The sequence below is a fragment of the Palaemon carinicauda genome, chromosome 20, assembly GCF_036898095.1.
Source record: "Palaemon carinicauda isolate YSFRI2023 chromosome 20, ASM3689809v2, whole genome shotgun sequence".
NCBI classification, from domain to species: domain Eukaryota; kingdom Metazoa; phylum Arthropoda; class Malacostraca; order Decapoda; family Palaemonidae; genus Palaemon; species Palaemon carinicauda.
Window position 1 is genome coordinate 61513434 of NC_090744.1, and position 12500 is coordinate 61525933.

Sequence of the window (12500 nt, forward strand, 5' to 3'; positions counted from 1 at the left end):
GGTGAAGATGGGTGGATTTCAATTCTAAGTACAAAAAACCAGAATTCGACAGGTATAAGTGCAGATGAATTGTCATTGACTTTTATCTCTCTTCGTGGGCAAGTAGTAAGTCACTGTCTATACAAGTAAGCCGGACCATGGTTCAACTCTCGACCGGTCACAAGATCTTGTATTTGTGTGATTTTGCCCAGGGCTCTCATCTGAAGTTCTTACAATATTCCAGACAGTAATGTATCAAAAATATATGGCTTCTTTGAATATGAAAAACACGTCAACTTGTGGAAAATTTATCAATAATCGAATGCCAAGTCACAAACCTACCAATTCTAAATTCTAGATACAAAAATCCACATTCGACAGGTGTAAGTACGGAAAAATTGTCATTGACGTTCATCTTTCTTCGCGGCGAAGTGGTAAGTCATTGTCTATACAAGTTAGCTGGACCAGGGTTCACCTCCTGGCCAGTCGCAAGCTCTTTTCTCTGTGTTATTTTGGCAGAGGCAGTTAAGAGACTCCAGACATTAATAAATCACATATATATGGCTTATTTGAATAATGAAAACACGTCTAAATGTGCGAAATTTGTGATTAATCGAAAGCCAAATCACAAACCTATAAATTAGCTACGATGGTGAAGATAGGTTGATTTCTATATTAATTAAAAAAACTGAGTTCGACAGGTATAAGTACAGAAGAATTGTCATTGACCTTTATCTTTCTTCATTGCCAAGTAGTAATTCACTGTCTATACAAGTTTGCCGGACGAGGGTTCAACTCCTGGCAGGTCACAAGCTCTTGTCTTAGTTTGATTTCCCCCGGGCTCTGATTCAGAGGTCATTAAGAGAATCCAGAGTTAATATATAAAAAAACTATTGGATTTATTTGAATATGAAAAACACATCTGAATATGAAAAATTTATCACTAATCGAAAGTCAAGTCACAAAGCTACCAATTAGCTACGATGGTGAAGATGGGCTAATTTCAATTCAAAGTACAAAAAACCTGAATTCGACAGGTATAAGTACAAAAGAAACATCGTTGATTTTTATCTTTCTCCGTGGCCAAGTGGTAAATCACTGTCTATACTAGTTTGCCGTCCCAGGGTTTGACTTCAGGCTGGTCACAAGCTCTTGTGTTTGTGTGATTTCGGTTGAGGCTCTGATCTCGAGGTCGTTTGGAGAAACCAGACATTAATGTATCAAAAAATTATGGCTTATATGAATATGAAAAAAAAAACAATCTAAATTTGCAAAATTTATCATTAATCGAATGTCAAGTCACAATCCTACCAATAAGCTACGATGGTGAAGATGAGTTGATATCTATTCTAAGTACAATAAACCTGAATTCGATAAGAATAAGTAAAGAAGAATTGTCATTGACTTTTATCTTTCTTCGTGGCCAAGTTGTAAGTCATTGGCTACTTAAGTTTGCTGGACCAGGGTTTGACTCCCAGCCAGTCACAAGCTCTTGTCTTTGTGTGATTTAGCGTAGACTCTGATCCGCGGGTCGTATCAGAAATATATGGGTTATTTGAATAAGAAAAAACCTTCAATTATGCTGAGTTTATCGTGATTGAAATGCCAAGTGAAACACCTATCAATTAGCTACGATGGTGAAAATAGGTTGATTTCAATACTAATTAAAAAAAAAAAAACAGTTCGAAAGGTATAAGTACAGAAGAATTGTCATTGACCATTATCTCTCTACGTTGCCAAGTGGTAGGTCACTGTCTATACAAGTTTGCCTGACCAGGTTCTACTTCCAACCGGTCACTAGCTCTTGTCTTTGTGTGATTTCGCCTGGGGCTCTGATCCCGAGGATGTTAAGAGAATCCAGAGTTTTATGTATCGAAAATATATAGCTTATTTGAATATGAAAAACATGTCTAAATGTGCAAAATTTTTCATTGATCGAATGCCAAGTTACAAACCTACCAATTAGTTACGATGGGGAAGATAGGTTGATTTCAATTTTAAGTACAAAAAACCTGCATTCGGTGGTAAGTTACAGTCTATACAAGTTTGCCAGACCACCGTTCGACTCCCGGCCAGTCACGAGATCTTGTCTTTGTGTAATTTTGCCTGGTGCTTTGATCACAAGTCATCAAGAGAATCCAGACATTATTGTATAAAAAACATATGGCTTATTTGAATATGAAAATCATGTCTAAATTTGCAAAATTTATTATTAATCGAATGTCAAGTCAAAAACCTACCAATTAGCTACAATGGTGAAGAGGGGTTGATTTTAATCCCAAATAAAAAAAAAAATTAATTCAACAGGTTTATACCTGTCGAATTAAGCTCCCCAGAAGAATTTTCATTGACGTTTATTTTTCTTCGTGGCCAAGTGGTAAGTCTCTTTCTATACAAGTTTTGCTGGACCAAGGTTCAACTCTCGGCCGGTCAAAATCTCTTTTCTTTGTGTGAGGTCGTTAGGAAAAACCAGACCTTGATGTATAAAGAATATAGAGCTCATTTGAATATCAAAAATACGTCTAAATGTGCAAAATCTATATATATATATATATATATATATATATATATATATATATATATAATTTTCATTTATTCATATATATATATATATATATATATATATATATATATATATACAGTATGTATATATATATATATATATATATATATATATATAAAGTATATAAAGAATTTCCTTGTGCTTTATTCAACATTCCCGAAAAAACCTGTCCAAAGCCCCCTACCGTGGCCTGCCCTTTAGCCACTCAGCTCCTCGAGGTCATATTAGCTCTTAGATAATTTGGATACAGATCTTTCATCATTATAAGCTATTGTTCGTCGTTTAAGGCTATGATAGCTTTGACATCATTCCCCTTACTCTAAGGAAAAAGTTTAGCACAATAGGAACGGTTTCATAAAAAAGTACTCTAAATACATTGAAATATAATTGTTTATTCTTGTAATAATTTTTTTCATTAGAATTTTGTGTTTTGTAAGATCAGAAGTACTAAGAATATGGTAATTGGGATAAAATTTAACAACAATATAAATTTTACACATCCAAGTCAAAGAGTATGAATTAATAAAGAGTCAGAGAAAAAGGAAACTAACTTGAAGTCGTGGGTATCCCTGGACAGGTATGTTGGGTTGTACGCGACCCCTACATCATGTTCAAAACCTGTTTTTTCCCCATAAATCATCAGCTGTCTCGAATATGGAAGTGATCGACCTGCAAGGGGTGACTAGTCTACAGGCCATTGTCTGCTTAAGGACTGATTTTCGTCTAATTTCCCTCCTTCCCCGTTTTTATACCCCCCCCCCCCCCCCCCAGGGGTCGACCTCGACCCTGAAATACCTTTATAGGGGTAAGTGATCAAACAGCAAAGTTATTACATAATTATAAATTGTCGAACAGTGTTGATATTTGTTTGGTTCTTTATAGTTGGAAAGTGTGGATGGATGGTGTGTCTACCACTTGCATGACATTGGTTTTGGCTTAGATGCCATATATTGCCATGAGGTCCATTTTCCCTCAAATGCTAATTTCTGAATTTTTTTTTTATTTTTTGCAAATTTCTGATTTTTTTCTATTTATTTTGAATTTATCTTTAATAATGGCCAGCAGGCAGTATTCCCTCGGCATGGATGTCATCAACACACTTCTAATGGAGTTAAAAAGAGATGTTGATGACAATATGGAGCTTGCAACCTCATGTGTTTGATATTTATTTCTCTGATAATTTCTCCTTCATATTTGTCAATATTTTTCTTATGTGTATTAGGTACTTGAAATTGATTTATATAGTGTTTTATTATTATTATTATTATTGTTGTTATTATTATTATTATTATTATTATTATTATAGATCATAGTTTATGTATATATAATAATTTGATATTATTTTACTTTTTATTGGTCAGCAGTTTCTTATTTTGATTTAATTTTACTTTGATTGGCTACCGATTTGCTATTAGATATCCTTTTACTTTTATTAGTTACTAATTCTATTTTCTCTTGCTGTAAGTATGGTATCAATTTTCTGTTGGTCACATCAAGCTTCCTGAAAGGACTCACTGTCATAGCTGCCCACCTAAGACTGACCACATGACAAACACCACTTGTTTGAGGAGCAGGAAGCCTGTTTGTCTATAGCTTCAAACTGTCTTGTATCTGAACTGTACCTGATAGTTATAGCTAGGGTTAAATCATGAAACTTTCTTTTTTTACTACTTGTTTGTATAAATACGGAAATTTTAATCTTTACGAAATAGATATCACCCATTTTTTATCTAAAATTTATTTAAAAGAATTTAAATTTTATGATAAAAATAATTGTCAAACATCCAGAAAGCCATCATATCAGTTTTATTCCAATCCACTAATAATTAGATAAATAAATAACACCTTGAAATTTACATACCCATTCCTCATTTCAAGTGGTAGATTGGGCTGAAAGAGTTGTTGCGGTCTGCGGCCATTTTGTTGACGTACCCGAAAGGTAAGTTGGTATATCTCTATATATTTTGGTATATTTCAATGCATAAATATCATATTTTATAGGAGATACAATGATTTTCATAAGAAATTTACATTGTGAAACTAGGCCGTCAATAAATGACCTTTAGATTTCGCCCCTGATATAACAGTAAATTACATCTTAGTGCACATTTTATTATGTATTTCTGTTCTAGGATAATATGAGTTTATTCTATAAAAAAATTAGCCTCTTCCTATTTCATTTGGGTACCCCAAAAAAATTCATGAAATTTGGACAAATTTTTTTGGCCAAAAAAAGTTACCCTTTTTTTTCATTTCAGATCTTGACTTCTATAGGTCCAACTCATTTCCAGCAATTACACGCTGTTGCTTTGCCATCTAAGAAGGTGTCCCTAAAGGGATTTATGTGTATATGTATATTTCTATTTTCTGTGTATATTTATGTCGTCTATTTTTGTATACTTGAATTTTTAATATATTTCCGATAAGTAGTTATTTTGTAGATGGGTATCATTTATATTTTCAGTAGTTTTTAGCATTCTTTGGAGTATTTTTAGCAAATCCAATAATACAGATTGATGCATAACTGAATTTTTCCTGGAACCCATAATAATTTTGTTCCTGGAAATAGCAAATAATTGATATCTTTTGGGGCAAAAACTAGTCGGAGAAATTTACATCGAGGTAATGCTGCTATGGTTGCTAAATCATAAAGAACGAAAATTTCTTTGAAATGTGATTGATTGATATAAACAGGTTGATACGCTACCTATTTGAAAAATCATCTTTTACCCTGATACTTAAAATATAAATGTTCTAATTTGGTCCGTCACATTGTTAAAATGTAAATGATACCTTCAAAAATTCTTCATTCTTTCAAGTTTATTATTCCCTAACTTTTTTTTTCCTTCTTATTTTTGTAATTATGTTATTATCCATATATGCATATACTGTACATGCATTGCGAAAATGTTAAAATCCGATATATCCGATATATATATATATATATATATATATATATATATATATATATATATATATATATATATATATATATATATATATATATATATCTATATATATATATATATATATATATATATATATATATGTAAATATATATATATATATATAAATATATATATATATATATATATATATATATATATATATATATATATAAATATATATATATATATATATATATATATATATATATATATATATATATATATATATATATATTTATATGTATTCAATTTCACATTAACAATAATGACTTGTACGAGATATAAACTACTATAATGAACTCCTCATCAAAATAACGAGAACTTATAATGGGATATTGACAAAAGCATAAGAGCAGTTCGATGTCGAAATTCCTGTCACCGACTCTCAAAACCAATTAAAGTGAGATTACGGTGACAAAGAGGAAATTCCAGGCCTTTGCCTAATTAACGCACACTTCATAATGTAGTGGGCAATCTGGCATTCACACTTGCCTGGGACCCACAATGAGACGGGAGTACATTAGATATCATATGAAGTAAAACTTCGAATGGTTTGTTATGGATATCATTGGTGTTTTTGTTTGTTTTATGGGATAGAAGAAGCTATTTCTTTTAGTGAGGAAATGAGAACCATTCGTTTTATTTTAATAACTTTTACCAAATACCTTTCAGTAACTTATCCTTTAAAATTTAAATTTTTTTTGCAAGTGTCACAGCCTCTCCATTATATAATTTCATCAGTGTTGAATAGTTGGTCTAGGTATGAAGTGGTTAAATTAGACCAAACTGTGCATTGTGGTATACACAATATTTTTATTACATATTTAATTAGTTTTCTATGTATAAAATTAGAATCTGCAGGATGACAGTTTGTCATTGTTTTTTTTTTTTTTTTTTTTTAATTAGTTTACCTTATGTCTTTATTTTCTGCAATTTTACAACTCTAAGAATTAACTTAAATGGGTTTGCAAATTTTAATAAAGTAGATTTTATTTACATATCATAACACTACTATATCACAACAAATGTCTACTCTCTTATTCATATTTATTTTGATTAGAGATTTCATATGGCCGTAAAATGATAGTTGTGCCATTATTACTAAATGGAACGAACCCATTTTCACAGTGACTTATATCTGCCATTTTCTCTTCTTTTACGAAAACGCCAAACCACTTTTATTATTGACCATGAAATGTAAACAGTATGAAATAAACTTTTTGCATATACCTTTGCATTTCATGCTCATACAACAATTGGAGGATAATATCCTGCACACATTGCACGCAGATACCGAATGGATATTGTAGTACAAAACTGATCCCGACTCTATTTCAGAGTGATTGAGCTATTTGATAAAATCAGCAATAAGTAATGATGCTAAATCTCTAAGAACAACAAAATGTCTGTAGGGATCACTCACTGATGCATATTGCGCTAACTTTTCTTGATAATATTATGACAACCTTCCTTTTCATCAAAGTTTTCATAGAAAGCCAATAATTTGGCTTCGTCAATGTGTTACAAGATATGTAGCTTAACAATATTACTATGCAGAGAATGTGGTCTTCCAAGAGAGATGGGAAAATATCATAGTTCACCCAGGAGGTATGTATACCTTGATATCGTTTCTTCTTTCTAATGGCACATATATGGCATCATCCGTAGTTGAAAGCAAACTTTGTGTAACTTTCAAAAGTTACTAGATAGTCTCAGTTTTAAAGCCTGGCCAAAGGCTCTTCGAGGTTTTTGAATAGTTTTTACAGCATTTCTGAAGCCATGAATTGAGTCTAGCACTGATACACATGGAGCTCTGATAGTTAAACTGGATTAATGAAAGCCCTCAGAACAGCTCAGCTTTAGATACAATGATTCGATAGTCTAACAAAAGTTGAACACATATACCTACGGGCAAAAGAGGGTAAAAGGTTGTTTCCTCTGTACTCATTGAAGTGAATGGTTCCCTACTTTTATGCAAGCTGATATATGATGTGATTCATATACAAGGTATGAAGTATCAACATCAGATGCTCTTCTGATAAATTTTCTGAAAGTTGAAAATATGTGACGTCACAAAAGAGGAGTCTGGATTTCTTTTCCTTGATTAGATTGGTGAGCAGATTGCACTAAGTTTGGTAAAGCCAAATGTGGATTTGTTGGGGAGAAATTGTAGAGCACATGTTTCAAACATGCTCATGCACTGCAACTGCTTTGTTTTTTCATCTTATCACTGTTAATGATCCAGCCAGTGTGAGCATGCTAGGTCATGTTTTATTTTGTTTGAGTTTTTGTGATGTTCTTCCTCACAAATCCTAGTATGTAAACTCAATTATTTTTAAATATAATTTAATTGCATTCACCATGCCTCTCAGTTAACACCTAACAGTTCACTCGCTCAATTGGTGACCACCAGAGTGTCCAGCTACCTCCCGCCTTCCCCTCGCTACTTTGTCTTACTGTTTAATGATTTTACCCTCTGACCAAGACTCTCATTTTAACGCCACATCTATGAAACTACAGTTTTACAGAAGACGATCAATCCCAGTGGAGTGGCTTGATCAATGTTAACACCCTACAACTCCTGAGAAGGTTGAGAATGGGCCCATGACAAGGCATCAGCAAATACGTTGTTGCTACCCTTAAGTTTCTTTATTTGAAGGTTGAAGTTTTGAAGATATAAAGCCAATCTTAGTAAGCACAGATTATGGGCGTTAGTGCGCTCAAGAAAAGTGAGGGGGATGTGGTCCGTAGAGACATGGGTGACAGGAGCTCCTTTTAGGTAACATTCAAAATTTTGGAGAGCAAGAACCAAACTTAAAAGCTCCTTTTCCATTATAATGTAGGACAGCTGATGAGGTTTGAAGCTACAGGAAGTTTATCCTATTGGGTGGAGTACCCCCATCAATTTCCTGCAGCAACAGTCCTCCAGCACCTGCGTCGTAAGCATCTACTTGTAAAGAGATGTGTTTAGAAAAATTAAAACTGTGTATGACTGGCTTGCCACTCAAAAAATATTTTCAATGTTCAAATGATGCATGACAACTCTCATCCCATTCATACTTCTTTTTAGGGCTGGTAAGACTATGTTAAGGGGCAGCTACTGAAGCAAAATTACGGCAGAACTTAGTGTAATATAAAACCATACCCAGAAATCTTTTAAGGGATTTCCTAGTCTTAGGTCCTGGATAGTCAAGAATGGCATTAACATTTGCAGTTTTAGGCCTGATATTACCTCCACCCACAATATGTCCCAAGTAAGTAATTGTAGCTTGACCAAAAACAAATTTTTGTAAATTTATTGTTAATTGATCTTCTCCATATTCAAACGTTTCATAAGCTGTTTCCAAGAATCTCCTATCACCAATATATCATCTAGATATCCAAATACTCCCTCTAGACCCTGAATAGTGTATTTAATTATGCGTTGAAATGTGGATGGGGCATTTGTTAAACCAAAAGGCATTACTTCATACTGGAATAACCCAAAACGATTTATGAAAGCCGATAAAATCTTGGCTCTAGATGTTAACTTTACCTGATAATACCTCTTGAAGAGGTCTATCTTAGCTACATACTTTGCTTGGCCCACTGAGTCTATAAGGTCATCTAGACGGGGTAAAGGGCAACTATCCTTAACAGTAGTAGCAAAATCTACTCTCCAGTAGTCTGTACACAGTCGCATGCTGCCATCCTCCTTTGGTACTAATAGACACTGAGACGCCCATGGTGACTTGCTTGGTTTAGCTAAACCGGCTCTCAGAAGATATTCCACTTCTTTCATCACTAGTTTCTTGGCCGGGCTGATGCGATAAGGGTGTTGTAGTATGTGAGCAGTTCCTGGTAGAGGTTCGATGTCATGGGTGAGGACTGTACACTGACCTGGATTTTCTAATTAAAGTTATGGGTAAGAGTAAATAAGATTTTAAGTCCTTCTGATTGAAAAGGAGAAAGATGTTAACATGAGTTTTCAGTCTTTCAGAGCAGCACAATTATCTACAAAACGCCACGAATAGAAAGATTCAGGTTCACTTACTTCCGGTTTCTCGTCCTTGACATTAACATTAACATTTACAATTTTGTCTCTATAACCAGTTCCAGTATTCCTGGAATGATACCTTTTAAGCAGATCAGCATGGATAATTTAAGTACTTTTCCTTCTATAGCGGGTTTCAATCATATAGGTATGGTTATTGACATTTTTAACTACTTTATATGGACCAAAGAATTTGGAGGAAAATGGGGATCCAGGGATAGGAAGATATGCTAACACAAGATCTCCTGGGTTGAACTTCCTAATTTTAGCTTTTTTATCATAACTATTTTTCATTTTAATCTAAGCTTTGCTTAAATTTTCACTGGCTATTTTACGTACTTTGGAAAAGGTTTCTTAAAAGTTACTCAAATATTGTTGAACAGTAACAGTCTGAATAGAGTCTGGGGGCTTTAACCATTCATCTTCAATTAATGCGAGGGGTGCTCTTAATAATCTCCCATATACTATTTCAAAAGGAGAAACACCAAGGGATTACTGGAGGGGGGGGGGGGGGGCTCACGCATGGCAAACAACCAAACTTTACTCATTCATCCCAATCAAGATTGCTCTTTAGGCAAAATTTTTTTTTAACATACTTTTAAATGTTTGGTGCCATCGTTCAAGGACTCCCTGAGATTCCGGATGATATACAGATGATAAGCTATATTTTATATTTAATTCCTTAAGGATTTCTGAAAAGAGTTTACTTGTAAAGTTAGAGCCACGATCAGTTTGGATATCTTTAGCAATATTTTTGGCAGATATATTCATAAGTGGAATGTCCTCAGGACAACGAGTACTGTGACAGATAACAGTTAATAAATATTGGTTACCACCTTTCGTCTTGGGCAAGGGTCCAACACAGTCTATTACTAATTTCTCAAAGGGCTCATGTGGAAGAAATATAGGGTGTAAAGGGGCTTTAGGAATTATTTGGTTAGGTTTGCCAGCTATTTGGCATACATGACATGTCTTCATGAAATCTCCTACGTCTTTCCTCAAATTAGGCCAATAGAACTTATCAAGTATTCTCTAATAAGTTTTGTATTATCACAAATGACTACCTGTTCCATCATGTGCAATTTCCATTAAATGAGTGCGCACTGAAGAAAGAACAAAAATTTGGTATTTCTAACTCCAGGTATAAAGATTTGAATAGTTAGAAGGACGGTAAAAACGCATTAGGATACTATTATTATCATAAATAGAAGGGGATTTATTCAGCGATTTTATATCAACAGCCTTATCATACAAACAAGATAAAGATTGATCTAACTCAAAGTAATTTACCTTTTCTCCTGCTTGGGACCGAATGACTATATGTGTTGGGGCTTGTTCGAGATCTACCTTCTCATCATCCATCAAAGGTTGTTCCAAAACTACCATATCATCCATGGGGGTATCAGTGACAATTAAATTTGGTACAATTAATTTCCCGGCTAAATCATTAACCAATAGCAAAGAAACTCCTTTTACTGGCAATTCTCTATCAATCGCCCCTAATTCAACTTTCCCTTTTACAAGTGGACAATCAAGGTAGACACTGTCAAGGGGAATGGATGAGATTCCAGTAAGATCCCTTATAACCACTTTTTCACCAGTTAGATTATTCTCACCATTAGGTGAAGCCTTACTCTGCAACAAAGTTAAAGCAGCTCCAGTGTCTCATAATATAGTGACCTTAGACTTTTGTTCTTTCTCCCCCAAAGCTATTATACCTTCAGAATTAAAATCATCGAACACATTTGGTACATTTGCTTGCAAATGCGAAACAGGCTTACTCAGGGAGGTTGAAAATTTTACGTTGGGTTTCATAAAAACATTACAGTAGTTATCAAATCCTTGACGTATAGGGTCTTCACAATAACAAATAGTATGTCCTTCTTTCTTACAATAACTACATTTAGGATTATCAGAACCTTTGGGATTATCATCCGAAATCTGCTGAGATTTTCCTGAAACTGGTTTTACAAAAACCTCAGCTCTTTTAATAGGAAATGACTTATGTATTGAGGAATAAGTGTCAGCCAAGGAAGCAACCTTTAGTAAATCTTTCTCCTACCTATCTTCAATATAGTGCATTACGTTAATGGGAAGTTTCCTTTTAAATTCTTCAAGTACCATTAGATTCAATAGTTCTTCAAAAGAAGTTACTTCAGCAAACTTAAGCCATCTCTTGAAAGCTCTAAGCTTGTCAGACGCGAATTCTAGGAGTTTGGATATTTGATTTACATAGGTTACGAAAAGCATGTCTATATCCTTCCTCTATTATGGAAAATGCATCTAAGATTGCTTTCTTAACCTGGTTATAATCCTTAGTATCATCCAGATGCCCAACAACCTGAGTAGCTTTACCTGACAATTTAGGTTTAGGGAGCCATACCCATTGTTCAGTAGGCCAATTAAGGTGATTAGCAGTTTCCTCAAATACCCGAAAACAATCCTCTGGATCATACTCTGTGAATAAGGGAACTAACTTTTTATTTTTTGTCAGGTCAAATGGAGATAACTCTTGTTCCATTTGCCTATTCTGAAGATTGATTGAAGCCCTCTCTTGTTCCACCTTGACAGCTAAACTAGCTCCTAATTCTAATTTAGCTTTCTCCATTTCAAACTTTCTTTTTTTTCTTTCTTCCCTACCTTCAAATTCTAGCCTAGCTTTTTCCATTTCAAATTTTTCTCTTTCGTTTTCTCCTTCTTCCCTAGCTTTTTCTCTGTCTTTTTCTCTTTCTTCCCTAGCTTGAAATTCTAACTAAGCTTTCTCCATTTGGAATTTTTCTCTTTCTTCCCTAAGAGAACATTCACTTCTCTTTTCAGCGGCTTGCAAAGCTAATTCTTCCAGTCTTGGAGCTAACTGAGCTTTTTCACGCCCGACTGCAAGATGTTCAAGCTCTAGCTTTTGTTCAATTGTAAGGGAAGGGGTTTCTGGAACAAGATACTGCCTACCTTTGTCACCAAAGGTTCCAATACACATATA